This window comes from Mus caroli, chromosome 2, assembly GCF_900094665.2.
Source record: "Mus caroli chromosome 2, CAROLI_EIJ_v1.1, whole genome shotgun sequence".
NCBI classification, from domain to species: domain Eukaryota; kingdom Metazoa; phylum Chordata; class Mammalia; order Rodentia; family Muridae; genus Mus; species Mus caroli.
In genome coordinates, this window is record NC_034571.1 from 146634142 (window position 1) to 146644318 (window position 10177).

Genomic DNA, 10177 nt, shown 5'->3' on the forward strand with positions numbered 1-10177 from the left:
TTGCCTGGTGCCTGAGAAGGGCCAAGCAGGTACCCGAGACCATGGAACTGGAGTTATAAATGGCTGTGGGCTATAGTGGGTGCAGGGAATCAAACCTTAATCCTCTGGGAGAGCAGCCCGTGCGCTTAGCCCCTAAACCCCTAAAAATAAATGGAATCTAAACATGTGCAAAGTCCTCAATCCCTTTATAGTCTCTTCCTTAAAAGCCCTGGAATAGCTCCGCCAGATCGCAGCCATCATGGACACGAGTCGCGTGCAGCCCATCAAGCTGGCTAGGGTAACCAAAGTGCTGAGCAGGACCGGTTCGCAGGGACAGTGCACGCAGGTGCGAGTGGAATTTATGGATGACACCAGCCGCTCTATCATCCGAAATGTCAAAGGCCCCGTTCGAGAGGGTGACGTGCTCACCCTATTGGAGTCAGAAAGAGAAGCTCGAAGGTTGCGTTGATCTTGCAGCTGGTGGGGTTCTGGATATCCACTACTTAGCCCACGGAATGATCTGCAACTGTTAAATAAAGCATTTATATTAAAAAAAAAAAAGCCCTGGAATAGCTGTGCATCTAATATTTAATCTTAGGAGGCAGAGGTGGAGGGATCTCTGTCAGTTTGAGGCCAGGCCACCCTGAACCTATAGGGTTCCAGGCCAACCAGGACTGAGTGTGACCTTGTCAAAAAACACAAAACCCCCAAATAGGGTAGATCTGAGGATCCAGTTTAACAAAGTTCTTGGTAACTCTAGAAGCCTACCCTTAAAGCCAGGAGACTTATGTCCCCAGAAAAACGTATGTGGTCACTCTGTGACTTGGTCCTGCTCATCACACAGCTACTGTTACCCAGAATTCTCAGACCCTTGACTGGGTCTTCACTCCTGAACACAGCTCTCTTCTCTCCCCTGCCCCTCTCCAGGGTGTGTGTGTGTGTGTGTGTGTGTGTGTGTGTGTTGCTGCTGCTGCTGAGATCAGAACCCAGCACTTTCTGGCCCACTATAAGCCCAAACTGACAAGTGTATTATTTTGAGTGTCTCTGCCATCCCTCATGAAACTGTGGTCTGACAGGAAGTTGAGAAAGGTGGTTGCCATCTGGTGTGGTGAAACATATTAGGCCGAGAGAGCCCCATCCTCAAGTTGCATACTGGCCTCGCTGGCTCTCTTTCCAGCAGAGGTGTCTTCTCTGGCTCAGAGCATCCCAGGCCGGAACACTTGATTTTTAGTAGGAACAGCAGCTCTGAAGGAGCAGCTCGGAACACTGCAAAGCCATCATTCCATCCAACCCACACAGACCATGGGGCAGAGCTATTGTTGCTTGTTTTACAGTGGGAGGAGCCCAAGCACAGAAGGGTTAAAGAGATCTGTCTAAGGTTGAGTATCCAGCAAGTAGCCTAAGAACCACCTCTCTCCTCATACTCTTCCCTGTGACCATGGTGAGGCAGAGGCGTATTCACAGAGGCACGTACCTGTCTCAGAAGGTGCCAAACCTGAGTGTAACCAAGTACTGGGTCCAAAGAGAAGACTGCCTCTCATTTCTGCCTGCTGCTGAGAGCCAAAAAAGTTATCAACCTATGGATCAAACAACCCTCTCACAGGAGTCCCACATTAGATATATCCTGCAGATCAGATATTTCATACCAGCAAAATTACAATTATGAAGTGGCAGTGAAGTAATTTCATGATTGGGGGTCACTACAACATGAGAAATTGTATTAAAGGGGTGCAGCATTAGGGAGGTTGAGAACTGCTGATCTAGACAGCCATGAGACAGAGCGGTGGGATCAGAGCCGTGCAGTAACTGGGCTCCAGTGTCCTTCCATAGCAACTGATATGATAGGGAACCTAGGTCAGCGAGTCTCCCACAACCTGAGGCCTTTCCTCTTTTCTCCCAGACAGTTTCCTCCTCTCCATCTTCACCTTGGATGGATCTCTGGGGACACTCAGCTCCTTCACAGGAAGAGTGGACAAAGCCATCAAGGTATATAAGAAAGAAGCTTGCCTGCTTCTCTACTGGTGCGGGGGTTGGGGGGGGGCACCGGAAAGGTGTGTGTGCGTGCACGTGTGTGTATGTGTCTGTCAGTGTGTGTGCACGAGTGCACGTGTGCACATGGTGCATGCTTGCCATGGTTCGTGAGTCATGTATGGAGGTCAGGATGACTTTGAGTGCTGATCCTTGCCTTCCATGTTGTTTGAGTGGAGTCTTTATTGTTAGCTGTTGTGTATGTCAGGCCAGCTGGCCCATGAGCTTCTGGGGCGTCTCCTGTCTCAACCTCCCATCTCCCAGGAGTAGCACTGGGTGTGGTGCCATGCCTAACTTTTTACCTGGGTTCTGGGGGTTCAAATCCAGGTTTTCATGCTCACGTGGCCAGCACTTAGCCATCGAGCCTTAAGCTTAGGTTGTGAAAAGCAGCCATTATTATACTCAGCCCGAGGGTGAGAATTCAGAAGGCCAGGACCAGGCTGCAGGCTTCTGCATCTCCCTCAGTTTCACTCAGTCTGTGAAAAATGGCCCATGCCTCACTGGAGCTTGCTGGGGCTGTTGGTAGGAACCCGGAGTTCTGAGTGACTGACTGTCCCTGCCAGCGGAGTGAGCAGCATTTATGTGACCCAGTCTTGGAGGATACACAGAAACACTGGCTTGTAAACTCACCCAAGTTCAGGAGGTAAGGAATTAGTGACCAACTTCAACAGGAACATGACTAATTCTACAAGAGCATGGAGGGCAGGAAATGTCACTGGGCTGTCCCCCAACCCATGAAACAATCTGTGACAGCTTGCAGATTGTGTGTGTGTGTGTGTGTTTCCCTGGGTTAGAGAACTCATGGTCTTGCCTCTGCTAGGGTAAATACTCTACCACTGAGCTATACCCCCAGCTTTTTATAGTGTTCAGTATATTCCAGATACAAATTAATTCATCTGATCTCTGATTATTTTTTAATATATACCATAGTCTGTATTTATAAATTCTATATATACCACTGTGCTAGATTGGATAGCAATATACACATAGCTGCTTGAAGTTTTTAAAGGCAGACACATAAGAAATATGTATATAAAGACTTGTGGTGGCATCTTCCTGTGTTCTAAAGGAGGGAAAGAATTTACGTATGAAATCTGCCATTTCCCCTCGCCCTGTTGTTATCACTGGCCCACAGGGCATCAATTCTTTTCTCACTGGAACTTCTGTACCTGCCTCACTGGTCTTCCTGCCGCCCAGCTTGCCTGTCACACTCAGACTTGGTGGCTTTTACCTGTAATCCCTGTACCTAGAGACAGAAACCTGAGAAGTGTGAGTTTCAGGCCAGCATGGATAACACAATGAGATCTTCTCTTTTAAAAGAGAAAAAAAGCTACCATTCTCTCTCGAAAACTTCCTTGGTCATAGCTTCCAGGCTTCAGGCTGAGTCCACCTCTCTTTGTGTCTCTGTCTCTCTTCCCCTCTCCTCCTACACACACACACCTTTCCCAAGGCCTTGTTTAGGGTTAACTCAAGTCAGATGTGGGGCAGACGTACACTGAGCACGTAAAAGGAACATTTCCAAATTCCTAGACCCGCAGACCTTTTGGGAGTCGCCAGGATGCGGTGGTATGTGGCCAGAAAAGGAACCTGGCTACTCAGAGGAGCGTCGGGCGTGAGGGCAGCAGTGCTCCGGGAGGCCTGCAGGTGGCGCCATCTCCCAGGCAGTGAAGTAACTGGGCTCCTCCCGCGCTGGCCACAGACCGCTGGTTGCGAGGGGGCCTTGGGAGGAGTGTCACTGAGAGTCCCCTCTCCTTGCACCCCTAGAGGAATCTCATCGCCCTCACACACCCACCAACCATTGCCTGCTGTCCAGAGATGTCGCTAGCAGTCGAGGAAAGGATGTGTGTGCTCTCCTCCTGCCAGAGAGGCAGGGGGATATGAAGACCTCAGAGGGACCAACAGGCCATTGAGACAGTCACGGGACTTAGGGCCTACATTTAGCATTGTGGGTTTAAAGCTTTCAGTCCAGGGAAGGTTTTCCCTGGCCCATTTTGCAGGGGAAGAAAAGTCCCTCCCCAGGAGGGGCTGCTGGGACCACCTAGAAAGTTTTGACGGCTTGGGCTCCATACAGTGTAAGACCCTGCCTCAAGAAAGCAAAGCAAGCTGGGTGGTGGCCCATGCTTTGGCAGGAAAGTGACGCGTTCAATATCTATTCTCAGTTATGTAGTAAGCTTGTGGCCAGCCTGGGCTATACGAGATCCTGTCTCAAAAAACAAAGCAAATTGGCCGGGCGTTGGTGGCGCACGCCTTTAATCCCAGCACTCCGGAGGCAGAGACAGGCGGATTTCTGAGTTCGAGGCCAGCCTGGTCTACAGAGTGAGTTCCAGGACAGCCAGGGCTACACAGAGAAACCCTGTCTCGAAAAACCAAAAAAAAAAAAAAAAAAAAAAAAAAAAAAAAAAAAAAAAAAAAAAAAAAAAAAAAAAAAAAAAAAAACCACAAAGCAAATCAAACAGGAAAACTAAACATACACACAGATGAAAGGGCTGGCATGTAGCTCAGTGGGGAAAGTACTTGCCTAGCGTGCATTAAGCCATGGATTTGGTCTGGGCATGGTAGCTCACGTTTATAAACCCAGCACTTGGAAGGTGGAGGCAAGAAGATTAAAAGTTCAAGGCCGACTTCAGAAACATAGCCAAGTTTGAGTTCCAGGTCTGGGATACAGGAAACAAGACACAAGAAAAAACAAACCTAAATAAGAATCTCAAGTCAAGGAGCCTTAACTAGAGGTGGGTGTTGCAAACTGCTGTGAGCAGACACCGTGACCAAGGCAACTCTTACAAGGACAACATTTAATTGGGGCTGGCTCATAAGTTCAGATGTTCAGTCAATTATCATCAAGGGGGGAGCATGGCAGCATCCAGGCAGGCATGGTGCAGGAGGAGCTACATCTTCATCGGAAGGCCTCTAGAAGACTGGCTTCCAGGCAGCTAGGTCTTAAAGCCCATGCCCACAGGGCTACACCCACTCCAACAAGGCCACACCTCCTAATATTGCCACTCCTAGGGCAGAGCATATATAAAGCATGACACGGCGTAAGAGCTCTGTGTAGCTTCAAGGATTGAACGACTGTGGTGGTACTTAACCTACCTAGTCCAGCCCACCACCATCTTTGCCAGCCATGACCTCCACCTGCCTCCTGCTATCTGCCTAACCCTTCCCTGCACATCAGCTTCCAATGGGCAGGTAGAGAAGCATTTTAGCATCTAGTCCAGGTCTTGTCACTTTTCCACCTGACACTTGTCTTAAGAGCTAGGACAGGGGCTGGAGAGATGGCTCAGCGGTTAAGAGCACTAACTGCTCTTCCGAAGGTCCTGAGTTCAAATCCCAGCAACCACATGGTGGCTCACAACCATTTGTAATGGGATCTGATGCCCTCTTCTGGTGTGTCTGATGACAGCTACTGTGTACTTAGATATAATAATAAATAAATCTTTGGGCTGGAGCCAGCGGGGCTGGAGTGAGTAGAGGTCCTGAATTCAATTCCCAGCAACCACATGACGGCTCACAACCTATAGCTATATACATAAACCAAATAAGTAAATCTTAAAAAAAAAAAAAAAAGAGCTAGGACAGGGCTGGGGAGATGGCTCAGTAGAGTGCTTGCCGTGCATGAGGACCTGAGTCTGATCCCCAGCATCCATGTAAAAGCACCTGAGATGGGAGGAGCTCCACGCTCACTCAGCACCAGATTCCAGAAAGAGACTCTCTATCAAAAATCACCCTGAAAGGCTCCCAAAGAATGACACCCAAAGCTGACCTCTAACCTCCACATGCATGCACACACACTGGAACATGGACACACACACACACACACACGTGAGCTGTGGAAACCTTACATTCCCTTCTCAGTGCCTACTGGACCATGTGAGAAGGCCCTCCACTTTATACTGGGCACCCAGGTATGCCTAACACATGCTGGCACCCACATATCTGGGGGGCTGTCTCCTACTGGACCATAAATTCATGGAGAGCAGCAGCCACGACACTCTTGTGCTTGGTGTTTCTGTGAGCACCTTGTACTGCTGAACTGAACTGATTATAAACACCACCTGGACCAGGACTGTAGCTTTTGGTAACAGGATCGTTTAGATAAATGGCATCTTTATGACGTAAAACACTGCATCTGTTCAGCCTGCCACGGGGTCACAGGAGGGGCAAAGGACCTCAGCTCTGACTCTGGATTCCACACAGTGACTCTGAGAACTGAGAAAGGTGACGTCACTGTCACCAAGACACTTGACCTCAGCCCCTGACCCTGGCGTGTGTTAACAATCTGGTTTATGTTCCAGTAAGGCAGATTGTCACTTCAGCTATCATGTTTTCCGTAAATCCAGATGTCAGTCCTGTCCCCTCAACCTCCACCCATGCCTGTGTGCGAATCATCCATGGTGACCCTGGGCTCTGAGGACAGTGGCCAGGCTGAGTCACGTAGAGGATTTGGTGTCCTGTGGTGAGCCCAGTGCAGGGCTCAGTCCCATCTGTCAGGCAGTCTGCTGTCACACTGTGATTGTCCCGTACTGGCCTCTAAAGTCTCTTTAACAACGGGAACTATGTGCTAGGCATACCTGGGTGCCCTGCATGATGTGGAGGGCCTTCTCATGTGATCCTTAGGGGCCATTATGGTGTTCACCATTGTTCAGATGAGAAAACAGAGTCTCTGTGAGGAATGATAAGACTTAATGTGTGGTGCAGACTTCCCACTCACCTGACTTGAGTGTACTGGGGCCCAGGGCCACAGGCCAGCTCTTAGGAGAAGCAGCACCGTTGCCTGAGCCAGTGCTCTGGCCTGCTGTGAATTACAACTTGAGAGCAGCCCTGTTTCTCCTGGAGGCAGGATGGCTGTGCAGGTCAGACACAGGCAGGCCAGAGCTGGGGGCTCAGCAGGAGGATGGTTTTCTGGCCTCACTTTCCAGCCAAGCCAGGGGAGGATAGATGTGAGCACCCACATATCTGGGTGGGGGTGGGTATGTGAGGAGAGGGTGGCTCTGATCCTGGGCTCACTGGACAGAAGAAACAGACAGAGTCCTGTGGGGACCCTTTCTGTCCTGCCCCAGTGGATTCCAGAGCCGATCCCTGCACTGGGCTGTTCTGAGCTGCACGCACCACGCACTCAGCTCATCTGAGGAAGCAACTAGGTAAGTTCAGCTGGTCCAGGTCCTCCCCAGTCTGAGGCTTCAGGGTACATTGCAAAGGCAATTTCCAGCTGGCTGGAGGCCATGAGGCCCCTTTCTGTGTAGACAAGTTTATACTTGTCTGGGACTGTTTCTCAGGCTGCCTAAGCATCACCAGACCCTGGCTGAATGCAGCAGTGAGGAGACACACTGCCTCATACTTCAAACTCTCTTTAAAAGATAGCGAGGCATCCCTTCGTGGTTCAAGAGGCCCTGGGTTGTCTGAGTTGAGGTGGTGGAGAGTCCCTGCTAGGGACTCTGGGAAGCCCTTGGTCCTCTCTAGCTCCAGTTCCATCTCTGTCATGTCCTCACATCAGAGCCACCACTATCTTCTCTCATCTTTATAAAGACACTTGTCATTGGCATCAGAGGTGACGTGCTGAATGACATCACCTTAAAACCCTCAAAGCCGTCTACAAAGAGCCTTTGTCCAGGAATGTCGCATTCACAGGGTCTGGTGGGAACACGTGCTCTCACAGAGGGATCATCTCTCCAAGACTGTACTGCAGAGAGTCCAGAGGACATTTCAAGGACTACACTGGCAGCAGTGACACCCACTCCGCTGACACCTGAGGATGTAGGCCAGTCTGGGCTTTCATACTGTGCAGCAGTCCTGGGCCCAGGGGCCCTCTCTGGCAAAGCACTCTCTCCAAACATATTTTACTCATAAACGGGCCAATTAAGAAGGCAAATGTTTTCAAACAGGAGGATTTATTGGCACAGAGTGTGCCATCCCTCCAGCACAAGGAGTGGGCGTGTGCGTGGAGCCATCTGGAGGGGCTATTTATCATTTTATTTAGTTACAAGTTGTTGGATTGTTACTGGCAGGGTTTCCTGAGGTCTGAGCGGGGATCCCTAGAGGTGGGGACCACAGGCTGTGTGCACATGTGTGTGTCAGTCTGTCAGTCATGCAAACCTAATGACTGAGTCCATGCACATGTGTTTATGTCCCTGCATTTCTGTCTTCTCTGAGTGTGCACATATATACCCTTGTGCATGAAAGAGCATGTGTACACAGGATCATACGCTGGCCTAAATGTATGTTTAAATGTGTGTGTATGTATATATATATATGAATATGTGTGTATGTGTATTGATATGGATATATATATATACACACATATGTATGCATACACATGTCTATGTGCACATGTTGGCACACCTGTATGCACCCTTCTGTGCCTGCACATACATATACTACTATGTATGAAAGGGCATGAATATACAGGGTCATATGTGGGCTTGCATATATGCCTAGTACGCGTACACACATGTCTATGTACATGTCTACACTCCTCTGTGTGGATTCACGCACGGCATGGAGGGCCCTTACATGTCACAGCCACCAACTCACACATCTTACTCCATGTAACTTCTTGGCAGCAGCGGACAACTCGCTGTGCTCCTTCCCTGGCCGCCTCCCCTGTCTCTGTCCTCTCACCTCTCTTCTCTGTGTCTCATTCTCTTGCGTTGTGGTTGGAAGGAGAGTGGTCCCCACAGGTTCATACATTGGAATGCTTGGTCTCCAGTTGGTAGAAGTGTTTGGGAAGGCTTAGGAGGCGTGGCCTTGTTGGAGGAGGTGTGTCACTTAGGAGGTGCAGCTATGGCATTTCCAGATAGCTCTCTCTACCCTGTGATTGTGGATCGAGATGTGAATCCTCAGCTCCACACCAATATGAAGTGCTCCAGTGCTCTGCTGCCTGCTGCCAAGCCCCCTCCTCCCATGACAGTCTAACTCTCTGGAACCATGAGCCCCAAATTAAATGCTCTCTTTCATACGTTACCTTGGTCACAGAAATTCTAAAGTAACCAAAACATCTTGTCTTTGTTTAGATCAGGATTCCCCAGTAGCAGGTCTTACAAATGACAGAAGAGAGCCTGGCCTAGGCTTTGGATCTCAGTTGGCCTTGTATTGCTTCTTACAAGGACTTGTCTTGGCAAAGAGCTATACTATCCTGTTTTTGTTTTTGTTTATTTTTTGTCTTTTGTTTTTGTTTGTTTGTTTTGTTTTTTTTTTCGAGACAGGGTTTCTTTGTATAGCCCTGGCTGTCCTGGAACTCACTCTGTAGACCAGGCTGGCCTCGAACTCAGAAATCCACCTGCCTCTGCCTCCTGAGTGCACTATCCTGTTTTGATTGGAACAAGTAACAGTGTCTCTGAGTTTCCCAGAAACGGATAGAGGTATAGCCATAGAAATCCTGGCAAGTGCCATGGCCTCTGACCCAAAGCCTCTGCACACAGGGATGGCGAGGAGGACGGGTGCAGAACATGTATCCTGTCCAAGTGGAGACCAGTCAGAGATGGCTACGCTGGGATTTCCCAGCTCATATTTCCCAAGACAAGCTAGAGGGCTCAAATAATTTTTTCTTTCCTTTTTTCTTTATTCTTTCACACAATACATTCTGACCACACCCTCCCCTCCCTCCTCTCCTGCCTGTTCCCCCACTTCTTCCCCAGATCCACTGTTCCTCCATTTCCTTTCAGAAAAGGAGCTCAAAGATTTTGTACGGGCTGAATTGATTTGTGTGTAGGGAGGGGCCTAGGGCTGCCACGTGGCCTCCTATGACCATTGTCCTGGCACATTGTCAGCCCTGTGACTTTAGGAGCCATTGCCAGGCTGGTGCCTCCCGTGGGTCCCACTGTCCCTTGAGACTGGACTTGAAGCATCAGCTTTCTCTCCCTCCATGCCATCTCGCGGGCCACCCTTTTTCTGTTAACTCTGCATCAGGGTATTTCTCTCGTGGTTTGTCTCTGGGAACTGGTGACAGCCTACTCTTGCCTCCCTGGCTTCTGGCTTGTGATAAGGTCCATATAACTCTTTGGGACTGTCCTCTGTCACCTCCAACCTCACCCTCCCCTGTCCCCATTGGCATTTAAAGCTGCAGCAATTCCAAACTACGCATTTCTATTTGTTGTCTCTTGACTTTACATATGCTGTTCCCATTTCAGCTGACACCTTTCCAGGCTCTCCCATTTCCCATTACTCCCGTTCATCC

The 10177-nt window shown here is 49.4% G+C and overlaps 1 pseudogene across 1 annotated transcript; it reads left to right on the top strand.

The window, feature by feature from the left end:
* The first annotated feature begins 222 nt into the window (after positions 1–222).
* LOC110290345 lies at positions 223–540 on the top strand (annotated as a pseudogene). Its single transcript, XR_002377425.2, has one exon. The product of XR_002377425.2 is annotated as a 40S ribosomal protein S28 pseudogene (transcript).
* Positions 541–10177: the final 9637 nt, after the last annotated feature.